We start from the raw sequence: 25741 nt of genomic DNA, 5'->3' as shown, positions 1-25741 counted from the left end.
CTTGGCATTCGTGCCACATGCCGTGCAGGCGGGGCTGGGGCTGGGCCGGGCAGACCATTCAGAGTCCCCAGAGGCCCCTTTCTGTTGGGTTGGCCTAAGCTGGCTCTTCGGGCTGTAGTGTCTCTAATGGGGCGGCGGGGTGGGGGGGTAGAACCCGCGGCCAAGGTTTGAGGAGGAGTCACGGACTCCCAAGTTAGGAGGAGGAGAGAAGCAAGGGCAGGACCCACGAGCTGGAGGTGGGCAGAAGACGTCCGTCTGTCCATCCTTCCTTCTGTCCATGTGCTTCCAGGTTAAACAGCATCAAACCTAGAGTCCTGATTTACGTCAACTGGGTTGGAATTCAGGTCGCAGCCCTGTCCTGTCCTGTCAGTGGCTGGGCCATCCTCTTCTTGGTGGGGGGGGGGGGGGGGACGGCTCCAGGAGGAGGGGCCCTTGTCACCCACTCCCTGTACGGGGGCACACGTTGCCACATGCTTTAGGGGTGCTGGAGGGAGCATGGAAGGCGTCGAGGTAACGGTTAATCTAAATGCTACAGACAGCTTTACTGATTAAACAAAAAGAGTACCAAGGATGGGTCTGGAGTTTTTATACACCTCTTAGGTCTGGTCTACACCAGGAAGATAATCGAGGCAGTGACTTACGGTCCCTCCTTCCCGCATTTTTTAGTAGAGATCGAGACAGATACAATTACAGGGACAGATTTACTTGTTGAGCCGTTAGTCTTTCACTCTGTCCTCACAACACGGATCCTTCTCTTATTCCCGTTTAACACCTGGGTTGAAGAGAACTGAGGTAACTTGCCCAAGACCCGGGACTCGAACCTCGCTTTGACTCCATTTCAACAAGCTGAGGTGTCCTCAGCGACATGTGCTGCCTGACGTCTTTTCCTGTTGGTAGGAGTGAGTGTCCGTGCCTCACGTCCCTCCCGCACTTGTCGGGTAACTAGCCTCTGTTTCCGGTGATTCACTTGTTCGGTCATTCATACATTCATTCACTCATTCATGTGCCTCCTCAGGGTCAGACACTAAGGGTCCTCTGAGCACCGGGAAGGAAAACGTGGTTGCTGACGGATGCCTCCAGCTGACCGGTGACCGACCTGTGAGGTGCTGAGGAACATTCAGGGCCCTCAAAGCCCGCCAGCGTGGGTCCTTGAGTGCACGGGCTCTTTTCTCTCCCATGTGGTTGACAGTCCTTGGTGTTCTAGATCCAGACAAGCCACAGGTCCCACAGTGTCCTCACTGCAGGCTGGCTATGGGCCCTCAAACATTTGGGTAGACAGTAGAGTCCGATAAGGGACTTTAGGGACCAAGCGAGGGGACCTATCCATTTATCCCTCCTAAGGAAAGAGGGTAGCACGCGCCCTCCTGTGGAACCCCATCCCTGGCATGATTCACAGAGGGCAGAGGAGCTCCTGCAAGATCTCCACATAGGTGTCCCTCTGTCCCCTTGGTCCTCATTGTTGCAGCAAAGCCGGACCCTCTCTGGCCCAGTCCCCTATTAGCTACTGTTAATGGGCCATCTGAAGAAAGAGAAGAGAAGGGCCTTGTGATTGGCCATTGGGTGGCCCCTGAGGGACGTGCTGCATGATAAGGAGAGGGCAGAGGGAGTGTGGGACTGGGGTCCCTATTATCTTTAAAGTCCATCTTCAGGAACAGTCTCCCTCGGATACACAAGGGATCCAAGTCGGCTGGTTCAGAAGGGTCTTTGATCCACCTAGAAGTTAATGCTTTTCCATGGAGAACCGCAAAGCAGCCCCACCCAGGGCAGCCGAGATAACAGGCTGGTGCAATCACAAACCACCAGTCTCTTGATAATGCCCAGTTTTATTGAGGTCTGGTTTTCACCCAATGGGAATACATCCGGCGAACATCAAAGGGAGCAGGCGTCACCTTGTGCAAAGAATCCCAAGCCCTCAGGTGTGTGTGCTGGGAAGAGTGCGTGTGGGGCTGTGTGTGCACAAGGCTGCCCGTTGGCAATTACCTTTGTATAGATCAGAGGCCACCAGCCCCAAGGGGCCTTGGCCAGCCGTGAGCACCGTCCCCTTATTCCAGCTGGTCCAGCTCCTCGGATGTCCCTGCAGGTGGGGATTTCACATCTTACATGTGTAAGGGACGCTCTGTGTCATTTTGTACTTGAGTCTGCCTCAGAGGCAGTTGGTGTAAGGATTTTGAGGGTGCTCTGAGGAGACAGAGCCCGAAGGCATGTTATTTGGGATCTCAGGCTCGCTCTTTTGGAATCTTTTGGAGGTCTCTGCACTACAGGGAGCAAACCTCAGGGGTATATGTCTCACCCATAAGGGTGGAAGAAGAGGAAGCGCACGGTCGCATCTCTGCAGGGGGAGGGTTGGTGCATGAGTTGGTCGAGTGTGGCCCTGGGGGAGGGGCATTTCCCCTGCCACCCCCAGGCGGTGGTGCCCCTGGACGTCGTGCACTGGCCTCCGGAGACAGGAGCAGAGAAACACCCCCATACAAACAGAACATCTGGAAGCTTTTTAAAGTTTATTTTTTAACACATTTGCAAGAGTCAGGACATTTGCACACGAGGTTTACAGGCTGGAGGGAACCAGGAGTTTCGTCAAGCGGGAGACACATTTTGACTCTGGAGAAGGCCAGTAGTGTAGGGAAAGGAATGGGGGAGCCCTGGGAATGGCCGGTGTCAGCAGCAAAGTCCTATATGCTTTGGGCTAATTGGTAGCACAGGAACTTGTTAAGAGGCCCTCGGAGCAGAAAAGGGACCCGAGTCCTTTGCCTCTTCGGCACCACTGGTAGAGAGCTGGATTTCTTCTACTTTGTTCTGATCAGCTGCATTACGTGGTCAGGACAGAAGTCAGGTCCTCTGGGAAAGACTGGGAATGTGCTGGTAGACTCCATCCCGTTGAACCATAGCTTCTGAGAGCCTCACTAGGTGGGGAGGGGGGCTTTTTCTGTGACCTCTTCATCTTTCCATCTAGGCTAGCCACTGGGGGGCTGACGTAGGCAGGGGACAGAAAGGCCCACTCATCCTGGTGCCTCTGTGAAGGGATGCCTAAGAAGGTCAGAGCCCTGTGAGCTGCTCTCTCGCCCTGCACTCCTCTTCTGCCCCACCCCCTCCCTCTCTCTCTCTCTCTCTCTCTCTCTCTCTCTCTCTCTCTCTCTCTGTCTCCTCTGCTCTTCGCCTCCTCCTCTTCCTCTTCTTCCTCCTTTTTTCTCCACCCCCCACTTCCCCTAGTGACATCCTGGACTTAATGGTTTGGGCCAAGGGAAACAAGGAAGAGCTTGGCTCAGCATTTCAGCAGGGTAGGCAGGGAGTGAAATAATGGAGGAAAAAGACAGTCCCAGCAGGACAGACAATTTACACATGACTTCATCTTTCTTTTCGAGGAGCCAGAGCATCAACCTGTTCGGCCCTCCCTTTCTTCATTGCTGGTTTCTCATTTAATTCTTTCCTTCCTTTCTGCTCCAACCCAGTGTGGAGCCCCGGCCAAGCTGATTTTCAGGGCTCCGTTAAATAGATGGGAAATCTCTCCTTGCTCCGGGGGCATCCTTGTGGGAGGATTGTGGTTTCAGTGCCTGGGGAGTTTACCCAATTGGAAGGAGAATTAATGCTCCCCGTTTCTAAATAGGCCCCACTGCCACCCCACTGTCTTTATTAAGACAGTTCTTTTTGTTGAATGAGCTCATGTTTCTAGCTCGTGGGAGCTGGTTCATTGTGTGCTGTTTATTAGGGGAGGAAACTGAGGCTTTGTGTGGTTATTCATGGGAGACACTGAAAGGTGTCCACCCAGTTCTGATGGGAAATGAGGTGACACAGGGAATAGGAATTTCTATTCCACCCCATCTAGTCACCCCCATCTGGCGACTAGGATGCCGGTTCCCAGGTCCACAGCAAGCCATGGTTATTGTAGCTTCTTGTGTGCTTCCCATAGTCAGGATTCAGGTGTGTCCCCTTCCCCAGCTCGGAGAGGTGTCTCCTCCGGGCCCACTGGCCTTCTGCAACGTGCAGTGCTTCTCGGCATTAGCCGCACACTGGAATCACCCAGAGAGCTTTAACTACCACCTGATCCTGCCCTAGTAGATTCTGATTTCTCCAGGTTGGGGCCAAGGTCCAGCCACTGGAATACTGAAAAGCATCCCAGGTGATTCTAATGTGCAGCCAAGGTTAAGAATGAACCACCCCTGAGAGGCAGCTGGTAGACGTCTGGTAGACGATTCTGAGCCAAATTTGGGACCCCATCCCTTCTGACCAGCTGCATTCCATTGTCACCTGTATCCCTAACGCAATACCCTCTTCTATAGATTTACCGGGAGACAGAGGCATGGTAGGCCCGATTGACAACATTAGTTTCCTGTGGCTGCTGTAAAATCACCACAAGCGCAGTGGCTTGAAACAACACAAATGTATTCTCGTACATTCTGGAGGCCCACTTCACTGGGCTAACCTCAAAGTACCCACAGGCCTGGTTTGTTCTGGAAGGGCTAGGGAAGAATCCATTTCCTAGCCTTTTCTAGCTTCTGAAGGCCTCTGTGTTCCGAATCCTTCCTGAATCACTCCAGGCTCCTGCTTTCATTTTCATATCTCATTCCCCCTGCCTCCCTCTTGTAAGGACACCTGTGGTGACATGTGGGGCCTACCCGGGTCTTCCAGAATCACCTCTGTATGTCAGATCTCTCTGCCACAGAGGGGAACGTTCACAGGTTGCCCAGATTGGGACATGGGTGTCTTTGGGGGCGGATATTCCACCAACCACAGGGGCTATCTTGCTCTTGCCCCCATCCTCCCATTCTTCCTTCCTTGGCCCCCGTTTTTCCTCCATCAGCTGTTCCCTACATAGACTCTCCATACCTTTAACTTCTGTCCCGGGAGTTTTCAAAAAGGCCAGAGACTGGTTCTGAAGGGCAACACGGTGTGTCAGAGGTTTGTCTGATCAGCTCCCAGTGGCCTTGGCAACGGGCACGAAAACATTCACGTGGAGAAAGGATTGGGGGAAGGGAATCCTGCCCTGGACGTGGCAGTGCGACTTCACCTGGGCGTGATGCACGCTGAAGAAGCATAAACAGGAGATACAGTTGTCGCGTAGCAAGCTTCGCAAAACCGTCTGGTTTGTGGGTAATCTCTCAAACCGCTAGCTGCCTGCTAATCCCTGAGCCCCCTGTTTGTTGCCTTTCTCTAGGCTAACGGAGGCGTGTCTTTGGCCAAATAGAAATGCTACTACCCGGAGCAGAGTTATGTGGGGAGGGAGGACGGGGGTGTGCTTCTCTGTGGGGCTGGTTCTTTCCTAACCTTACTTTCCTTCCCTGCAGTGATCCCCTCATCGCCCCCCACCCCATCCCAACCGCCACCCCCCACCCCCCGCCCGCCTTGGCTGGGTCCGCCTGCTGGGATGAGTCTGGGGTGTTGTATGTTTTACTCTTTATTTTATTTTTGCAAATGCCTCCCAACATTCCCCTCTGTGTTTAATGTCCCTCTGCCAAGTGCATGAGGTTGCCCGGCAACAAGAAGGAAGTCCCAGTGTGATTCACCCGCTGTTGCCAATTAATTTGCTAGCTGCGTGCGTCTCCCTGGGGAAAAGGCTCCTCCTGGCCCTCCGTGAGCCTGTGCAGAGGGCCGCTGCCCGGGAGGGGGAAGGAGACCAGAGAAAAGTTAGCACAACTTTGGGGCCGTTCCGGGGGTGTTTTCGGGTCCAAATGAAAGAGTGTCTGGAGAGCCCAGGCCACACCTGGGTGAGACTTACGGTTTCCTCTTGGCCGCCAATCAGAGAGCCTCCTGGAGTGCCAGAGCGCCTCTGCGTAGGCACATTGGCTGGCTTTCTGCGGGTAGGTGGCTCTCACACGCACACTCGCCCTTTGCGGTTCTCCTGCAGAGCAATGTCCTCTGAGTTCTCTGCTCGGTGCCTCCCAGCCCGCGGGGACCTCCTCCCGTCTCTGACAGTTAGCACCTTGTCTCTGGGGATCACGGCAGCTGCACACATCCCTGCCTGGGGTGTAGCCAAAGCCCGCAAGAAGGAGAGCACCCCTTCGTAAGGGTGCACGGGGCTAAGCTGTGACGTCCGTAGGTCCGCAGAGGGACGGAAGGGGGCCTGTTGGCCCCCGGAATCCCCAGCGTGCGTCTCTCAAGCTTGATCCGTGTCCCCTCTCTCCCGAGGCCCGCGAGGGCCGGTTTGCCTGTGTGTTTCAGCTGGCCCGGTCTGGGACTTGGGTTCCCCGTACGGATTTGCGTGGATTTGCAGTTGTCCAAGTTGTTCCATGTGAGTTGACGGTGATTGCTGCTGTCGTGAGGCCTGGGATATCTGTGCCCGTGAGTAGGCCCCTGGCTTGCCTTGCTGGGCCTCGCCAATTTTAAAATGGGGAAGTCCCCCGGGGGCATTTGGTGGCACTAGCTATATATCTCCGAAAAGGGGGCCACAGGCGGTGGCGGGAAGTGACGGAAGCATGCAGAGCCCAAACCCGTCTTCGTTCATCTGCAGTCAGCATTAGGAAAGAGAATGTGTTAAGCTGTGTCTTTCCTTTTCCTCTAAGGAGCCCCATCTGCCCTGGATCATTTCCTCATTAGTTGTCAAGGGATTTGTGAGAATAGACAGAAGTCTCAGCTAAGGTGAACATTAGGATAGGGACCAGGCCCTTGTCATCCTGTACTGAGAACACCGGCACCCTCTGCGCCTCAGTTTTCCCACCTATAAAGTGGGTGACCTAACACCTCCATGCTTCTGGCACCACGTCTCACAGACATCATAGTGAAATGCTGAAAAAGAGAATTTTCTACTTGCTCTGGGCTGGCTGTATTCGGTGTGTTTTGTTTTGTTTTTTTAAGTCAGCTGTGGGTATCGCGGTGAGGTCTGTGTGGAGGGTTCCCCGTGATAATTCCGCGTAGGAGTTCCTTGAGTGGTATAAATACGCCTTTCTTTTTTTTCTGTCCTAGCTCAAATAGCGTGGTTAGCACTGGAGGTTCTGTTCACCGGCTAGAACATTGTGGACTAAAGACAGGAAAGTCAAGCTCACTGCTGAAAGAGCAGAAGCCAGACTCTAACTCTGATGCTGTGTTTCGGTCCACAGGCCTGGAAAGGAGGGGCGGCTAAGGGCTCCTCTTCCTTGCCCACACGTCCCGCCAGGAAGCCGGGCGGGGCTGGCGTGTGCCGCCAGGATCCCCGGGAAGGACCCGGCTAAGATGGGACCATCTCCTAAGAGGCAAGAGCTCTGGATCTGATTAAGACTTCCTCTTCTGGAGAATGAAGAACGTTCTAGATTGGAGAGGACATTGGAGGAGAAAGTAAAGACTCGTGCACTGAGGAGTAGTCTGTGTGTGGACCTGCGTGAGCCGGACGTGACCTGCATATAGTTGGCGAGACACCATCGTCACAGACCTCGTCCTTCCTTCTTGTGGGAGACATTCCCTGTACCGTCGCCTGGTCTTAAGACTCCGCCCCCCCCGCTCCACGCCCCAATCCCCGGGAACCACAGGGCTTTCTACCGCACCCTTTGTCTTGCCCCCCGGCTCCCCCGTCTGCTGTGCCTTTGGACGCAGTCATTCTTGTTTGCTCCATTATCTTCCAGCCGGATACAGAGTGAATAGTTAACTACACTTAGGTCAAATGGGATTTTAATTTTCGTTCCTGTTCCTTCTAAAGCAGCCGGTGTTTGCGTTGCTCTGTGAGCAACGTTGGAATAGTACGTCCTCTCCCTTATTTGGGATCTGGCCCCCTCGGGTTCCAGAGCGAGACAGGTGAGTGCCGAAGTTCTTCAGGGCTCTCCAGTGTCAGGGACACCGGAGGGGCTCCTGCAGGGGAGCTGGCTCAGGACGGCTGGCGTCCTCCGTCTCCAGCTTCTTTCATTCAGATCACACGCAGGTGTATGTCTGGAAGAGTGAAAAAGACGATTTGTTCATCCCGGCTACCTTCTACCTTTTTTAAACTGTATTTTTGACATATAACTGACATACCGTTATACTCGTTTCCCACCTGTCTTCTGTTGAGGCAGACGCACTGCCCGCTATGAAGACCCCCTCCCCCCCCTCCCCACCCCGCAAGTGGCAGTTGGGACCCATGCCAGAACATGGTGCTTCCTTACAGACAATCTGGCTGCCAGAGCTGGTGTGTTTATTGAGGATCCTCGTCCCCCAGAATGCCGATGACACTCCTGATGGCAGGTTGGGCCCCGTGAAACACGAGTCAAATATTCTGTCACCACCATGTGCATGGCTGAAAGCACTTCTAGATTCGATCTTGTCTGCGTTGCCGAGCCAACGATGTCTGCACGTCCTGCTTCCCCAATAAATGGATGGCTCATTTTTGTAGAAAGAATTAAAGCTGTACATATCCACCTTCTCTATGTTGTAGGTGATGGGTTTCTGTGACCGTTTAGTGACTTTGGTGTCTTCTAAGGGGAACAACGGGGACCTTCTTGGCATCTCAGATTCACCACAAAATGAGTGAGGGGACCCTCTTGAGGAAATTTCGTGCTGTTGAAATGTGAGGCTTGTCTGTGGGCTGTGCCTTCCTTCCTTGACATGCACACAGACTCCTCGTCCTGGTTAGATTCCTTCAGGTTTCAAGGAACAGAGATCCACTTACATCACTTCCGTGAATGAGGGTTTATTCCAAGTTGCATTGGAATGGAAGTAAGGTAGACAGGGAACAGTCTACCCAGCAGCTGCCCGGCAAGACCTTTCTAGAAGCCCAAAGTCATTCAAGATATCCATTCGCTACAGAGTTTCCAGGAAGAGCAGGAACTCGGACACCATGGTCATTTTGACCTTCTGTTCAGCAGCAGGAATCACTGCTCCTGCTTCTCGCATTCGGAGCTGTTCCAGTTTGCCCAGGGCTGAGCAGTTTTCCGGGACACACGACTTTCAGCAATAAACCTGGGACAGCCCTGGGCAGACCAGAATAACCGTCACGCTAGTGGGTGACTTGATGACACTGCCTTTGCTGCTGCTTTACCTGCTATAGCGAGCCGATGCTCTCTAGTCTGGCCAGCAGCCATTCGGAACCCTTGTGTCTGACCACGTCATTGACCACCGGCTAGGCTACAGATGGATGCCATTGGATCAAGCACCAATCTTGACCAAATCTGGTGTTTCCAGGGTGGTAGGGTTCCATGATACTGAATAAAAACCTGGGTGTCACGAACCAGTCGAGACCACATGCTTCAGAAGAAGTTCTGTGGGTAGTGGATATGGCAGCCATTCAAAGTATCAGGGATTCCTCTCCAATACAGTCCTACTTAAAAAGATGAACCTAACCTTTCATATTAAGAACAAAGCAATTCAGTAGGAAACAAAAACAGCTACCGGGAACAGGAGAAAACAGACTACGACGTGTGCGTGCACATGCGTGTGAGATACACGCACTTACCACATAGAATAAGCCAAGAAGAAAATTATGCATCTTTGCAAGATGGAGGCTAAGAGCTAATAATCATTGGGATGGATGGGGCACCTGGGTGGCTCAGTCGGTTGAGCGTCCGACTTCGGCTCCGGTCACAATCTCGCTCGTGGGTTCAAGCCTCGCGTCAGGCTCTGTGCTGATGGCTCAGAGCCTGGAGCCTGCTTCAGATTCTGTGTCTCCCTCTCCCTCTGCTCCTCCTTTACTCACACTCTGTCTCTCTCTCTCTCAAAATAAATAAACGTTAAAAAAATTTTTAATGATTGGGATGGCATCGTCTGGAGAGCAAAGGAGTTGGCTGGAAGACTTCCTGAAATTCCTTTGAACTCTAGGATTCTTTGAAATCTCAAGGGTATGTAAGTTGGACCCAAGTGTGTACTTTCTCTCCAAAGTCTCCTAGATAACCTTTGAGTTCAACTCCAATCATGTTGAATGGGACCTCCCAGCTCACTCTTACCTTTCCAGACACTGACTTTATCTGGGATAAAGGAGCGGAACTTGGTGGTGGTCGTGGGCGGTAGAGGACGGGAAGGTTGTGTCTGCCCAGTTTTCGGTGTTCATGACAAGTAAGAACAATCTGAAGGCAAATTACAGGTTCTTTTCAGGTTAGGCAGATCCAGGCTTTCGGGATTGCATGCCATTCTGAAGTTGTTGCTTCTTGTCAAGGGATCAGGCCTCCATCTTTGCTGTTGAAAGATGGGCATGAGTGTCTGCGGTACTAGAACACGAGCCTTCAGCTAATCCCGCTCCTCTTGCACGCTGTGGCCACAGGGAGGTCTTTGCCTACTGAGGTAGAATGAGCACGCAAAAGTCTAGGAGCCAGTCTCTCATTACTCCTGTGTAAAAATTGAGATTCCCCCGTGCACCTGAGTCTTTGCCCTTGTTCAGACTCTCTCCGCCTTCACCGCCCTTGAAGGAACACTAGTCCAGCTCCTTGGTGCTGTTTTTCTTTTTACAAAGACGAACTCATTTCAGACATTTCCTTCATTTATGTCCCACGTACAGTCTTTGGTTCCAGAAGTCTCGCTGTTGTGCCAAAGGCAACAATCTCCTCTTTCTCTCTCTCCTTATCTTCTCATTCACATAGAAACACAGAACCCCAGAGCTCAAAGTGGTCTGTAGCATCACCTTTATCTAGATTTACCTCTGACTGATGCAGGAATCCCCTTTCCAACATCAGACGAGGGACCTTCCAGGCCTGCGGGAGGCAGCCATTTTGGCAGAGTGGGAGAGAATGGTGAGAGAGGGGTGGGTGGTATTCAGCCTGGTGGGGAAGCGGTAGGATTTTGAAGAGCAATTCATAGACTGTCAAGAGACCCTGAATGTCAAGTTCTTAATGAGATTTCGAGGCAGATGCTTCTTGCCCTCTCCCTGACACACATCAGCCTCTTGCTTCTGGATCTCGTGTGTCTTCTGCTGATAAAAAGCACAGAGTGGGGAGACCAGGAAACCTGAGTTTTCATCTCAGAGAGCCCCTCACCTTCAATCCTTCCCTATAAAATGGAGGGGTCGGGCCATGTGATCCCCGAAGCCTCTTCTGTCTCTGACATCCACAGGCCATCCTATTTAATAGAGCCCATGACTTGAAGATTTGCTGGGGGGTTTTGGCTCAATATGAGAAGAGTAAATCAGATGTTGCCCAAGGTACAGTGTAAAGGCATTTCATCCACATCCTGAACCAATTCATCTTGCTGCAACTCATTACGAACAGAACCTCAAATTAGCACCCCAGCCCCAAGATTTTGTTCAGGCTTCCCTGTGAGATTTTCCCCATGGCACTGAATCTTGACCCACAGGGACTTTTGATCATCTACAAAGGGAAACCCTGGTGGTGATGGAGAGATAGGAGCTTCTAATAGTGAAGTAAGGCCCTCTGCTCAGGGGGATACGCTTTAAAGGGCGTCACACTGACCTTGGGAATGGCCCTTGACCTTGGACAAGACCCTTCATGCCAGGCTGGTGGAAAGCAGGGCTGGTTCCCCCCACCTCTGCTTCAGAGTGAGACCTTCTTTGCCCAGGCTACATCTGTACCCTCGTCCTTCAGCGTTAGATCCGTTTCTGTGGGTCTCAGTTTTCTCCTCCACCAAATGGGAGAGGGAAGTTGGTGATCGTCTCGGGTCCCTCCCATGTGTCAAGTTCGAAGCCTCCTCTGACCCAGCTGATGCCTGCGTTTTCTCTGCCAAGTAGTTCCTCTCCCTTGATCCTCGGCTGCACAAGCCAAAAACCAGGGCTGTCCTGGGAAGTCCATTACCAAAGAATACTTCAAAGCTGTTTGCACTAGTTGTCAGTTGCACTAAACTTGAGTTTGTTGAGGCAGAAGATAAATAGACATACAGACTGATGGCAGGCACGGGGAAGGGGGAACTGCTATTTGCTCGGGTGACAAGGAGCAGGGGGGAAACCTGCCTGCAGTTTTGACCAATAAATAAAAACTGGGCGCTCTGTGTTGCTACAACTGGAGGGGATTTATTAGTTTGCTTAGTGAAAAGCAAATATTAAGTCTTAAGTTGACCCGTCCTGGGACCTGCCTTTTGGCTTTTGTATGCCGTCCGGCACCGATCACCATGTACTTTGGGTTATCGAGTTCTGTCAAACGGTGGGGGTTTTTTTTGTTTTGGTTTTGTTTTTTTTTTATTGTTTTCCATCTCCTCCTTTTCTCCGTCCTTTGCCTACCTTCCTCCCTGTTACTGTAACCTCAGGTCTGGGTTTTAAAGGCATGGGGATAGCAGGGTGTGGAAGACGCATCGTCCTGGTCATGAAGCTGTCTATATTCAGGGCTCCCACTGGCCTAGGGACTGCCCAGTTCCCGGAACGGAGGCTCGGGGGGGAAGGGGTTGTGAGCCCACCAGGTGGTCCTCGTGGGGCCCCTCCGTCCTCGGCTCTGAGCATAATTATGGGCAATAGGAAAAGCTATGCATTCGTATGTGACTGTTCATGCTGAACAGTGATTTCAGCCAGATGCACTGAAAGACGAACCACTGAAGGTAACACTGTGAGTGCTAATTGGGGTCTGACCAGGGTTTCTCACGATCCGTGGAGCGAAACGTCCAGACCAGAGGTGCTGGACAGACACCTGATCTCTCCAGTTTCCAAGTATGAGCTGCAATGAAGCTCAACAACCTGAAAGATTCTTTACCCTTTGCCTCAAGCGTCCTCAGTGCGAGCCAGTCTATTCTAAATCACTGCAGCCTGTGGCTTCTCGGGCCTCATGGGTGCTGCTCGCTGACACCTACCACGGTGGGTACAGTCCACCAGGGCACAGGGCTGCATGTCAGACCCTCAGGGCCCTGGCCACTCTGGCAACTGTCCACAGAGGATGCACCTTAAGGGCCAGTTCAGGATATAATGGTTCACTGCCACTACTCCTGTAGCCAAGAGTTGGGAACGTTCTGGAATGGCTTAATTAAGAAAGTTCCTTTCACATTCCAGTGGTGATTTTTGATTGAACTCGGCACGATTTTTAATCCTCTGGCAATTCTTCCTGGATGAGTCTATTTTTAAAAAGGTCGATGTTGGGTACCCAGGCTGCTGAAGTCCTACTGATCCTTCAAGGCTCAACTCAAAGGCTCCCTTCTCTGGGAAGCCTCCCTGAATTCCTTCTTCCCTGTCAACCAGGCACATGTCCTTTTAAAGCAGCTGGCATTGGACGGGTACTCAAGAGATGCTGATCTCTCCTTCCTGGACCCCGGCACTTTTCATATGTCTTTTACTGCACTTACACTGAACTTATTTTAACTATTCCTTCTTCCTTTTAACTATCTCCTTCTCTCTCCCGTCCCGACCCTTATAAGAGCAGGACCTGGGTCACTCCTTTTGAAATTTATCCCTGAGATGCCCCCTCATGTTAATGATCATGTGGCAGGCACTGTGGTTGACATTTAATCCTCAGAAAACAGAACCACATGGATCAATCGCTCGGACCCATTCTTACATGTGAGGGTTCAGATCAAAATTGAGGTCATTAAGGGGCCTCAAGTTCAGAGCTCTTCAGTTGCTGCATGATGGCTTGAACATGGCAGATGTACAAGAAGGATGTCGAATTGAGTTTTCCTACTAATGACCTGTCACTGTGTCGCCCACCAAACTGCCAGTTTCTTGTTTGCCCACTATTCATCAATAAAGTGTTTTCTTTTTCTGAACAGTGGAGGACATGTGCTTGTTGTGTGATGGGTTGTTTTCCCTGTAGAAACTTTTCTGGAAATAGAATGTGTCTGTTTTTTGCTGATTATTTGAGAGGTAGGTTCATTTTTAAAGTAGGAAAGAGAAATTGAAACTCAAAGTTCTGGGGCACCTGGGTGGCTCAGTGAGTTAAGCATCTGACTTCGGCTCAGGTCATGATCTCACAGTTGATGAGTTCGAGCCCTGTGTCGGGCCCTGTGCTGAGAGCTCAGAGCCTGGAGCCTGCTTCAGATGCTATGTCTCCCTCGCTCTCTGCCCCTCCCCCTCTCATGCTCTGTCTGTCTCCCAAAATGAGTAAACATTAAAAAAAATAATATAAAAAGGAAAAAAAAAAGAAACTCAAAGTTTAGGTCAAAATTTCTGAAGAATTTCACAGCGTCTAATAGGAGAAACACACACACTAAAGGAAACACACACACACACACACACACACACACACACACACACACACGAGATGCTCCCTGCCTTCAGGATCTTACAGTCTTAATTGCATTTGCCAGATGAACTCTTCATTAGGGTTCCTGAATGAATGGATAATGCTGCCTGTCCTTCACCCTAATGCAAACATTTCCACCAAGTCACGGGCAGAAAAGTTGGCTAATGGTGATTAGATCCCCTGCTACAGGGGATGGGCCTGGGTTCAAGGGCTTATCACCTGGGGACAGAAGGCAAAGATGGAAGAATTGTCACTCAAAACCAAGCAGGCCCCAGGGAGAGAGGCTGTGTTCCCATTTGCTCTCTGACCACCCCCTTTCAAGGGCAAGAGCATAGGACGGAAAAGAGAGGGGCAGAGATCTATGTCGGAGGTTCACTTTCTTTGGGAAGAGGGGAAGAACTCAAAGCCCACCCCCTCTTCTCACTTCGTACAAACAAGTAAAATTAGAGTTTGGGGCACAGTGGATGCCATCTGTGGGCTGCGGTCACCAGCACCAATGTTAGATATTTGAGAGATGATAGGACGTTCAACGGAGAAAAATCAGGCAGTTCAGGAAATAACATGTTCAGTGTTCTACCGTGCTTTACAGTTTTAAAGCTGCTTGTTTGAATCTCACGGCCACAGCGGGAGAAGGTTTTGAGACTTCGTTGTTACAGGTGAAGAGACCACGCTGAAGGGGTCGGTGACTTGCCACAGAGCATACCCCATGAGGACCCTGCCCTCCATGCCATGTTCCGGTTTCTCTACGGCCACCTCAAGGAGGGACTGAAAACGAAGCCGTATCAGCCCCAGGTGGCTGCTGTAACAAAACACCCCAGATCTTTGTTGTGTCCATGAGTTTTTCCATTCACACCTCCATGGTATGTGAGGCAGCAGTGGTGGGGGCAGAAGGCTCCTTTTCCTGCAGAAATTTAGGGACTCTGACTCCTATTTTAGGACACAGCAACCTTAAAGAGAGGCTGAATGGCACAGCCTCCGGCTTCAGACCGTCTGCACCGAAGCATCCCAACCACCCTAGTCGTCAGACCTCTCGGAAGTGTAGGAAGACCTCTAGTCGGTTGCCTCCGTGGGCCTCAATTTCCCGATCTTTAAACTGCTTCAGGGGGTGGCAGCAAGGTGTAAGTGAGTTATTGCAGGCAGAGCACTGAGAACGGTGCCAGGGACTCAGCACTCAGATGACCCGGGGGATCTGCTCGCCAGTTCAGTCAGCGTAGGCTCTATGTACACGGAGCCAGTGGCCCGCCTGCCATGACTCTTGGCCCAGATGATCTCTGTGCCTGGATGGGAAGAGAAACGTCAAGTGTGGACTCTGCCACGGAGTCCGTGTTTTCCTGATGTGCCATGGCTTCGCTGCTTCTCTCTGGCTGTGAGCAGGCTCTTTGGCCTGTTTGGTTTGATACTGGGGATAGAGCTAAGCAGCTGGCCGGGGGTATTGATGTGGGTGATGTCTGGACCCTGACTCTAGGAACACTGATTCTCCTTCCCGGGCACACTCACCACCACATTCCCGTCATCCCACCGTACTACCAGTCGCGCTTTCTTCCCCAGAGGCCAAGTTCTCTCCAGCATCTGTCCGTGGCCTCTGCCGACTCAGGGGCCCCTACCAAATGCCCGAATGGACGTGCACGTTGGGTACCCAAGCCCCTTTCTGTTGCCTCTTGCACCGGGGCAGAGAAGAGGTGATTTCACGAGCCAGACCGCCTTCTCCCTGTCTCCACACCTAGACTTCAAATCGTACCCCTCTTCCGTCTCAGACCCCTGGCTGGGCGTGGCTGTAGCTGGGAGACCTCAGTCGTCCAGGATTCTGGCCACAGCTCAGTCTGTTCCGTCTTTGACGACTCTCCTGGCACCACTGGAGAATGGAAAAGCTGGTCTGTTTACAGGACACGGGGCCAGAGCAGCATTAAAAACTAAGGGGCAAATAAAATGTGGTAAACAAATTTCCTTTCCAGTAAGGATCACTCCTTTCCCCCATCCCTCCAACACGAACCATTTTCCTCCTGTGTTTGGATAAACTTTCATCCTGTGCAATTACCATTCCCAGGGAGGGGCCGCCTATTTCCGTTGGCTATTTATTTTGATTTTGACCATTCCTCTGCTTTTTGAGCATCACACACCTAATAGTGAAGAAAATACGCTCCCTATCAGGACAGAGGGAGCAGCTCTACCCTACCCTTCCTTCGTCCTCCCGAGTTTCCCCCTTCCTTCCCGCTGCACCCTCACCTTCGGATTTCATTCACTTCAGGGTATAGACACGGGGGACGGTCCGCGCTGGCCAGACGCTGCTCTCCTCCAGGAGAGCTGGTAGCATTAGTTAAGTGAGAATCAGGAAGGAGGGAAGGAGGTGAAGCAGAGGAGAGAAATGGTTTCCAGGAAAGCTAGAACAGATACAAAGGGGTTGTGTGCGGGCTGACCACCTCTCTACACAAAGCTCTTCGAATCCCCCTCGTGAGTTTTTATGTGAGCGGAAAGCCATCGAGCTCAGGTTTCCTGACCCCGGCAGGTAGCTTATCGTAAAACAGTTCATCCAGAGGGGGAAAAAATACCTGGTTCCAATACCTTGTTTCAGCACTTAAATTTCGTTGTTGTTGTTGCTGTTCTGAATGAAAGGAGAGAGGAAAACCTTTTTTTTTTTTCTTTCTGGCTCTGAAATACATGAAACTGCGGGGGCGGGGTGGGGACACCAAAAACCAAATCCCCCCGAACCAGTTTGAACGATGATTATTCTTGTTTATAGATGCACTGCATTAGTAAGGGCCCCAATTTGTGTATTCTAGACCTACCCTCTGCCCTCTGCTGTCCTGGGTTGGCGTGAAGGAGGAACACCCCACGCTGTCAGCGATATGTGTGGGTGGTCCCCACTTTCTATTAAAGTTCGCTTCGCTTTCTAAATCCCTTGCCTTTGCCCGGTTGGACGAATCGATATTCTTGGAGGTGCTGAATTCAGAGAGGCCATGGAGAACAGAGTGGCGTGGCTCACGGACAGGTCATGGCATCGGTTTGACTCCAGATTCCGTAAGATTGAACTCAGTGGAGGCTCCAGGAAGTGGCCTGGGGTGGAGGGCAGGGTCTGCTGCACCCCCACAACTTCCCGATGGGCTCCCACCGGCCTCCTCTGTTCTTCCTGACTGCCCACCCCCACACCGGACAACATCATAGAGCTGTCCCAGGGTCCCCTGACCTAGGCTTGGTACCGGGGTTGGGAGTTGGTGGCATGATAAAGGGGAAAGCTGGACACCCCCCTTTGAAGTATGCGGGCCTTCTTCACAGCCCTGTCTCCTGAGGCCCGAGGATTCTTATTCCAGAAGGTCTGAGGGCCTCACTAGTGAAACCTGGTTGACAAATGATTTCCTGGTGTGCGTGCTGAAGAGTGAAATACACAGAACCACGTGCTTTACCCAGATCCCCAAATGTGCCACTGTTGTCGTGCTGCGTAGGTAGGAGCTTTGGGTAGACTCTTCCGGAATGCAGGAGGAATGTCTGCAGACCCCCAGTCTGGTGCCCAGTCCTCCTTGAGAGCAACAGGAGACCCTAAATAAAAAGTAGCACGCAACAATCTAATGTAAGACAGAGACTACAGTGGTCCTTGTTCTCAGATGTTGGTTTTGGGAACACTGAGGTGCAGGTGGGTCAGTGGAGCCCCCAAGCTCACTCAGCAAACTAATGGTGAGCAGTGATGGGAGCAGGCCTCTGAATCCCTGCCTGGAATAGGATCACCTGGGTACCTCCGAGGGTAAATGCAGGGACAGGAGACCAGAGGAGGCATCCGAGATGCCCGAGAGGAAGGAGGGGTCCAGCCCAGGCAAAGTGCTGCAGAGGCAAAATCCATTTGTGGTGGCTTCGCGCCTGCCGTCAGGCTTGGGCGCTCCGGGGTCAAGAATGCTTTGAATAAGAGGCGCTGGGGGGAGACCAGCCCTCCATGGGGGACGCCGGGCTCTCCAGGGAGGAGAAGACTTCATCCGGGCTGTGGCCCCATTCTCAGTTCCGCTCTATTTAGAACATTTTTTTTGTGGAAAGCAGATTGCTGAGGAGGGAAGCAGCAGGCCAGCGGAAGAGGATTCTGCAGTGCTTCCAGAGTAGGGGGTTGGGAGAAGGCCGAGAGAAAGGCCAGGACTTGGAGCCGGCAGACTGGCCCCATAGGATTCTCCCCTTCCTCCGTCTCTCTGCCCGTCACCCTCCTCCAGCCCAGCAGCCCATCTCCAGGCAGGGCTTATGGAGGCAGAGTAGAAGCGTCTGAAATTATTTCTACTTCGACAGGTGAGACAGGCAAGCAATGCTTTGAATTCCATGCATCCCTGGAACAGAAAGCCCCATTGCAGTAAACATGCCCTCTGTGGTGTGCACTGTTGAGTGGGACTTAGCACGCCTGCCTGGCTGCAGGATGGCATTATGACGTGATCCTCTTCTGGAAACGTGGGCGGCCTGAGTTAAAGGCGATCCCGGCACATCATGGACGTGCTCGCCGGCGAAGGTGGCTTGTGAGGCGACTGACATTTTGACTTCAGGACTCAGTTGATCCTCCCCCGGACCCCCACCCTGCAAAGGGACGGCTGTGTCAAATACAGATTAGGTCCTTGCAGACTCCGTAGGCCGAGTTGGGGGTGGCCAAGGGGTCTCTGAAAACAATGTCTTGAAAAACCATTCCCCGATCCCCTACCTTCTCCTTCGTCTTTGCCTTGCAAGAGAAGCCTGGTGTCTGAGGAGTGACTCTCACTGGCCCCATACGCAGCTCACTTTGGAGCCCAGTGAGACTGGTGGCTCTACCCACTGGACTCCAGTTGGCATCTGGATGTCCCTTCTCCGGAGACTTCTTCCTTGAAATGGATCCTAGCTTCCCAGCGAAGGTGACTTTGAGACCGCTGGTGACTGTTTCCGGAACTTTGGAAGTAGCCTAGCTGTGTGCTTGCTAGTTCGCTGCTAGGACCTCCGAACCGACAAGATCCCGGTTGTGTCCATCTCGGTGCTGACAGGTGGCTTTCTGCTGAGGTCCTGGTAGCACACGGCTATTAACAGCCAGCAAAGGTTCACATGCCTGAGATGCTACATTCCTTTCCAGATGGCCGGCTGTCTGGCCCTCTGAGCCTCCACCACGAGCTCATATGTGACTTTCAAACTCAGCCGTGCTCCTGAGTTTAACCAGTGGTTCTTGACCAGCGGTGGTGTTGCCCTCTGTCCCCAACCCAGGGGCCATTTACACTGCCTGGAGACATTTTTGGTTGTCATCGCTAGAACGGAGGGTGCTGTTGGCATTTAGTGGGCAGAGGCCCGAGGAGGCTGCCAAAAATCTTACAATGAACTGGACAACACTGCACACTGCACAGCGTTACCCAGCCCCGAATGTCAATAGTGTTGGACTTGAGAAACTGTGCTTTAAATCTCCGCTGCAGGCTTGAACCATGTGCCAACTCTGGGCCCCCGCCCCCCACCCCCCTCCCCATCACTTTATTTACCAAAGGGGGAAAATATCTGTTATTTTTTCCGAGTGCATTTCCACCTGTATCTTATCAAGAACGACCAAGTTCAGCACACCCTTGATTAGTCACTTCCATTAACAGCGTTTACTTTGGGGTTTGTGTTTATTTTTGAGATGTAGTCTCCTTCTCCCCGCCTTCTTCCTTACGCACCAGTGGTGTGCAGCCAGCTTTCTGGCACCGTCTTGTCCACACGTTCGTCGGCCATCCATAAACCCCTCCGGCCAACTTCTGAGGACATCTCTCCCCCTCCCTTCCTCCAAGGGGGTTGTGGGGGCGGGGAAGTCTGCAACTATCTGAGGTTCTCTTAAAGCGGCAGTTGTCTTCCCCCACCCCCCAATTTCTCAGATGCGCTTGAAAATCCTCTTCGTTAGTGACTCCGTTGGCCAGCTGACCTGTGACAAAGCTGAGACTTTATTCCTAGCCATCCACATTCCGTGAAACCAAAGACTCTTGGTGGTTTTCTGCATTGAGTCAGAGGCAAGGAGGTTTTTGCTTTGCCGGGTCCCTCCTGTTTCCCTGCACCCCTCCTCTCCTCACTGCAGGCTAGTCTCTGGACTATATTTAAGTGTTTCTGAGTCATAGAGAACACTGGTGCCTGTTCCTCGCCACTCACCCACCCATCCGCTCTCCGAACGGCACCTAGCACTCCATCCTCAGTTGGAGGGATTTCAAGGCTTATGGCTGAGTAACGAGGAGCTCAGAGAGAACTCCATTCCGGCTTTGGACGTCTTGCTCTTTGCCTGAGCATGGCCCCCTGCCTCTGCTTCCCTGAGCTCCAGCAGCCAGAAGCTCCCCAGAGGTGACTTATAGACCTCTTTTTTGTTTTAGGGAAGTTTTTTTTTTTAATGTTTATTTATTTCGAGAGACAGAGAGCGAGATAAGGAGAAGCAGAGAGAGAGAGGGATACAGAGAATCCCAAGCAGGCTCTGTGAGTCAGCGCAGAGCCCGACTCGGGCTTGATCTCACTAACTGAACTATGAGATCCTGACCTGAGCCGAAAACAAGAGTCAGATGCTTGACTGAGCCACCCAGGCGCCCCGACTTTTAGAACCTCTTAGCCCATGGGGTCCCTCTCCATTCTGGTGGGTCTCCTTAGTGTTGCACAGAAGTCCTGGCCGGATATTTGCAAAGAAACACCGGCCCAAGTTTGCTTTGAGGCAGGCACCCGGCAGGGAAGGCCCAGAGTACCCTTCCTCCTTCCCCCACACTCCTTCCTGGGACATTTATTTGAATACCACCGGGGAGTGGGTCACTTTGGGGTATTTATTTGTTTAAGCATGGGTGGTTCCTACAGAGGAGGGTGTCAGGTTTCAAGGTTGGAGGACCAAGGCAAACAGAGAGTGGGTGGTCTGGAAAAAGAAGTGGGCAAGGGGCAGGGGGCGAGAGAACCCATTCACCCTTTTATGTTTGTAGGTGGAAATGCTGAATGAAGCGTGACCTGACTTGTGACCCAGTTATCTCTGTCTATAAGAGCAACTTCGAAGGGGTTGGGGGGGGGGGGGGGCGTGTGTCCAGACTCTTGGAGCAGGCTTTTCAGAGACTGTTGAAGAGTATTTGGAAATCATGGGGTATTTAGGGGCAATACCTCTTAACTAATTTATCCTGAGGGTTCTGGTGGTTCCCAGATCACCTTGGGAAGGAGCGGAAGTGTGCAGGCTGGACTGCAGACCCAACTCCGCGATTCTGGAAGATTCCTAAAAAGCTGGGTGCAGGAGTGGAACAGCATGCCAGTGTTGACCAGAATGGATGTTCCTGCCTTGTGTCCCAGGGCTCGCCTCTTTTCTGGTTTAAAGTAACCAGAAAAATCTCTCTGATTAGTTTTTTTGTGGTTCACATCAGGCTAGACTGACAGAGCTTGGGGTTTGACATTTGGCAGGTCACTGTCAAAAACAAAGACAAGGTGAAGGAAGACCAGAAGTGGAGGTGACATGGCAGCTGTCCGGTCCACGATATCCTGAAACCCGGCAGCCGTGAGTAACGGCAACGTCGCGTGTTGTCCCTAAGGCCATTCCAATGTCCTCGAGTACGGGATTGGCAGGGGCAGTGGCAGGCTCACCATTAGTCTCCACAGATGGAATCCTAGTGCCCTGGAGGGTCTGCCAGGAAGGTACACACCAGGGCAGGTGGGGGGGACATGGCGGTATCCAGTGAATGACATTGTTAAATACGAGAGATGCAGGAAGATAGTAGCATGTGGCATTGGCTCATGTCCTACCAAGGGAAAGAGGAGGTGGGGCTGACAGAGGAATGTGGAATGAGGTCAAACACCAGCAGTCATCTCCACTGTTCCCTCTGGACAGAAAAAAAAAAAAAGACTATCGCTAGATGAATAGCTGTACCAATTGGAAACCTTGTTAAAAATTGATGATGTGAATACCGAAGTGTTTAGGGATGAAGGGTCTGGATGTCTGCAATTTACTTTGACGTGCATTTAAAAAATGAGATGGGTTGATGGATAGATCCATGCATAGACCCGTGACGAAACGACCATAGCAAAGTCTCGACGATCATAGAATCTAGGTGGCGGGTACGTGGGCACAATATTTCTACGTGTTTGAACATTTTCAAATAAAATATTGGAACAGAGCACCAATGCCTGGGCCACCCATGGTGATTTCGATCCAGTAAGATGGTGACGAGATCTAGGAATTTTTCAAGCATTGCAGGGAATTCTGATAATGAGCCAAGTTGGGTCAGGCATCTGTGGAATACATTGGTGTACCTCCAACTCGGATGTACACAGGAATCCCCAGGAGGTTCTGTCGAAATGCAGAGGCTGACCCAGCAGGTCGGGGGGGGGGGGGGGTGGGGTGTGGGGGGTGGGCCTGGGAGTCTTCACTTCTCGTAAGCTCCCAGGTGATGCTGATGCTATGAGTGCATAGACTCCACCTTGAGTAGAAGAAAGAAATGAGAGGGTCCTCCCTTGTACTCCCCATCTATATAGTCCGATGGGTCTCAAGTTGGGCTTCGCGGTGGAATCATCTGGGGAGCCTCAAAATAAACTGATGCATGAGGGTCTCACCCCCAGAGATTCTGGTTTCAGAGGTTTAAAAGCTCCTCACATGATTCTAATGTGCAACCACTGACTTAATGTCATGAAGTGAATCCATGGAATATTGAATTTTAGGAAATGAGGTTTTGCACAGAAAAACACCAAGGACCCTCATCACCCAGGTACGCAGAGTCTCTTTCAACAACAGCGAGAGACTCAAAGCCACTCCCCGCCCTGGAGTCCACTTCATTCCCATCATAATGAGAATTCTTAGAAGCTGGCATTTATTAAATGTCAGGTGCTCTACTTGGTTCCATCATTGCTCTAACCTGGTGAGCAGGTAACACCATTCATTAAAGGTGGGGATGAGCTTGATTAAGTGGCTGGTCCAAGGTGACCCAGCTAATAAGTCTTGGACAAAGATTTGAACTAGGGTCTGCCTGATTTCAAAGCTCGTATTCTTCAGCCGTCATGTCATTCCATTGTCTTGAACTGTGCCAAGGTGTTGGAAAACTATAGCCTGTGGGTCAAATCTGGCCAGCTGCCTGTTTTTATAAATAAATCCCCCCCTTTATTTCTAGATTTTATTTTTTTTTAATTTTTTTAATGTTTATTTTTGAGACAGAGAGAGACAGAGCATGAACGGGGGAGGGTCAGAGAGAGGGAAACGCAGAATCCGAAGCAGGCTCCAGGCTCTGAGCTGTCAGCACAGAGCCCGACACGGGGCTCGAACTCACGGCTCATGAGATCATGACCTGAGCCGAAGTCGGACGCTTAACCGACTGAGCCACTCAGGTGCCCCTCTAGATTTTATTTTTAAGCCATCTCTATACCCAGCATGGGGCTTGAACTCACAACCCCAATATCAAGAATGGCACACTCCACTGACTGAGCCGGTCAGGCACCCCTGTAAATAAAGTTCTCCTTGAATGAAGCCATGCCCCTTCATTTATGTATTGTATCTGTTATCATGCTACAGTGACAGAATTAAGCATTTGTGATGGAGACCCTATGGCCCCAAAACCAAAAAGATTTACTATCTGGCTTTTCACATTAGAAGTTGGCTGACTTTTGATGGATTGGTGAGGCAGCTGATGCAGAGCCAGGGTGCAATCTTTGGCTGGGCTCCAAGCAAAAGGAATAGCCTGTGGAGGATGAACTTGAACTCATGATCACTGCAGCTCTGTTTCTGCTCAGACTTTTCACTTCAACCTTGTGGCCTGCGTTTCGCTCCGAGGGTTACTTGCTTCCTCTCGACATATTTTATTTTGATGCCAACATTTCTGATCTGTTTTCTTAAGAGCAAGAGGTCTTGATCCCAAAGCCCGGGCCATCACACAGGTCTCTGTGGAGTGGGGTGAGGGAGGCCAGCTGCTGGCCACCTCCCCCTCCCACACTGGGGGGCCTTCGTGGAAAAGCTCTGAGCCCTGCTGCTCCTGGGAGGTGGCAGCAGCTAAGCGGCTTCTGTCCCAGTCCCGTCCCATCATCCATCCAAGGAGAAACCCTACCAAGAGGTCAGGAGGGCAGGGGGAGGGGAGGAAATGCCAATCAGTCCATCAAAGCCCCACCCTCCCATGGCTTCTAGCTTGGTGAGCGGGACCTGAGGACCCTTGGCCCACCCCCAGGGGCTGAGGGCAGGGCAAACAGGGGAAGTGCATTTGGTAATGATTCTAGATTTCCTGTTTGGTTTCTGCCCAGGGGGCTTTGGGATATGCTAACTTGTATTATGGGTGTATACATGCGTGTTTTGTTCTTCTTCTCCCTGCCTTTTTTTTTTTTTTTTTTTTTTTTTGCTAGTTTTCCTCTTCTAGGGCTTGTTTGCATTTTTTTTTTCTTTTTTATTATTGTTAAATGGTTTGGGGGCAGAACAATGGGCCAGTTCCCAGCCTCCTTTGGGGAAAATTTGTGGAAAAGGAGACATGAGAGGTAGGGAGAGGCTAGGATCTCTGGCCAGGGTGACTGGGGATTAGGCTTGGGTGTCAGATAGGCTTGGGGTATCCTGTACCCCTCGGACACACATCATAGTAAAGCTGTAAAGAGCCTGTTTAGGTAAACACACACTGAGTGCCTACTGTGTGTATGGGATATAAAGGCACAGGCAGAAAGCCCAATCTCGCTTTTAAGAGATCAAAGGTGAGAGAGAGAGAGAGAAAGAGAGGGAGGGAGAGAGAGAGAGAGAGAGAGAGAGAGAGAGAGAGAGAGAGAGAGACTTCCAAGTAGTATAATAAGTGGAATGGCAGAAATAGGCAGGGATCAAGATGGGGTTTTGCAGGGGGCGGGGGGATGTCAGGATCCTTCTCTTCCAAGCAGGACTGAGCCTTAGTGTTGAAGGCAGTGAGGGCACCTCTCACCAAACAACCCTCCAAGAAGTCGTAAGACCCAGCCTCACTGCTAAGCCTGTCCCAGCGATGCCCAGAGCAGGCGGACAGCCTCAGCAGCCACCATTCGCTCTCTGGGATCCAAGCCTCAGCCTCTGCAAGGCCAGGAGGCTGGGTCCCTGGGCTGCTTAGCCTCAGGGAGCCTGGCGCTCCTGGGGGAAGGAGCCTGCACTTCCTTGGGGGCACGGAGGTGATCGGCCTCCTTTTCACGAAGTGAGGACTTTGATCTCTCCAATTGGGCAGAAAGAGAGAGCTCTCCTTTTCAACACCTTCCAATATTTTCCGCCCTTGCTGTGCCTGGCCCCACTGTCACCTCACCTACAGGGAGACAGGATGTGTTTCCAGCTGGGCCCTTTCTCCTCAGGATTTAGACTTGGAGTGAGTGAAGCTTATGATACTGATTGTGGCTGTGGCCGCGTGGCTTAGGTTGCCCTGAAAGGAGCAGGTGGAAGGGGGGGGGGGGGCGGGGACACAGGGTTCTCCCTTGCTCTGCTCAGGTTTGCCCAGAGGCTGGGGGCTGAGAGATGTGGGGCTGGGGTAGCTCAGTACGCAGGACTGCAACTCAGCGGGTCAGGCAGGAGTCCATTGCTTCTGAAAACCCCGTACAAGGCCAATCTGCCTGTGTCATTCAGCCATGCCTCTGGGTTTTCAAGCTGGTGGGGTTGTCATCTCCCCTCTTGACCTCCTGTCCCCTCTCACCAGTTGTTCTAAATACTAAATGGTTAAAAAGGAAAAAAAAAGAAAAAAAGAAATCTTGGGCAGGATGCTCTGAGGTTAATGTTTCCGGTTTGTGTGTGAATTCGCCACCTGAACTTGTTTCAGAATCGGGCAAACCCGAGCAGTCCGTGAACTCTGAACTGAGGGAGGGCAGAAAAACAAATAGAATGCTTGCCTCCGTGTGCAACTCAGAAGGCCCAGCCCATCGGG

General features: G+C 51.7%; 1 long non-coding RNA gene across 2 annotated transcripts in view; it reads left to right on the top strand.

Annotated features, from left to right (window-relative positions):
* The window catches only part of LOC132687391 (uncharacterized), a 428413-nt gene that overhangs the window by 147548 nt on the left and 255124 nt on the right, over nt 1–25741 (top strand). Inside the window, exon 3 of one of the 2 annotated variants that reach the window (XR_013552213.2) lies at nt 7029–13494. The exons of the other annotated variant lie outside the window; for it this stretch is intronic. This is a non-coding gene — a long non-coding RNA (uncharacterized LOC132687391). Of the gene's footprint in view, nt 1–7028; nt 13495–25741 lie in introns of those variants that run through there. 2 annotated transcript variants of the gene reach the window in all.

This window comes from Panthera onca, chromosome E1, assembly GCF_046562875.1.
Source record: "Panthera onca isolate mPanOnc1 chromosome E1, mPanOnc1 haplotype 2, whole genome shotgun sequence".
Classification (NCBI taxonomy): Eukaryota; Metazoa; Chordata; class Mammalia; order Carnivora; family Felidae; genus Panthera; species Panthera onca.
Note: the sequence above shows the minus strand (reverse complement) of the source record. Positions and strands in the feature narration are given on the sequence as shown.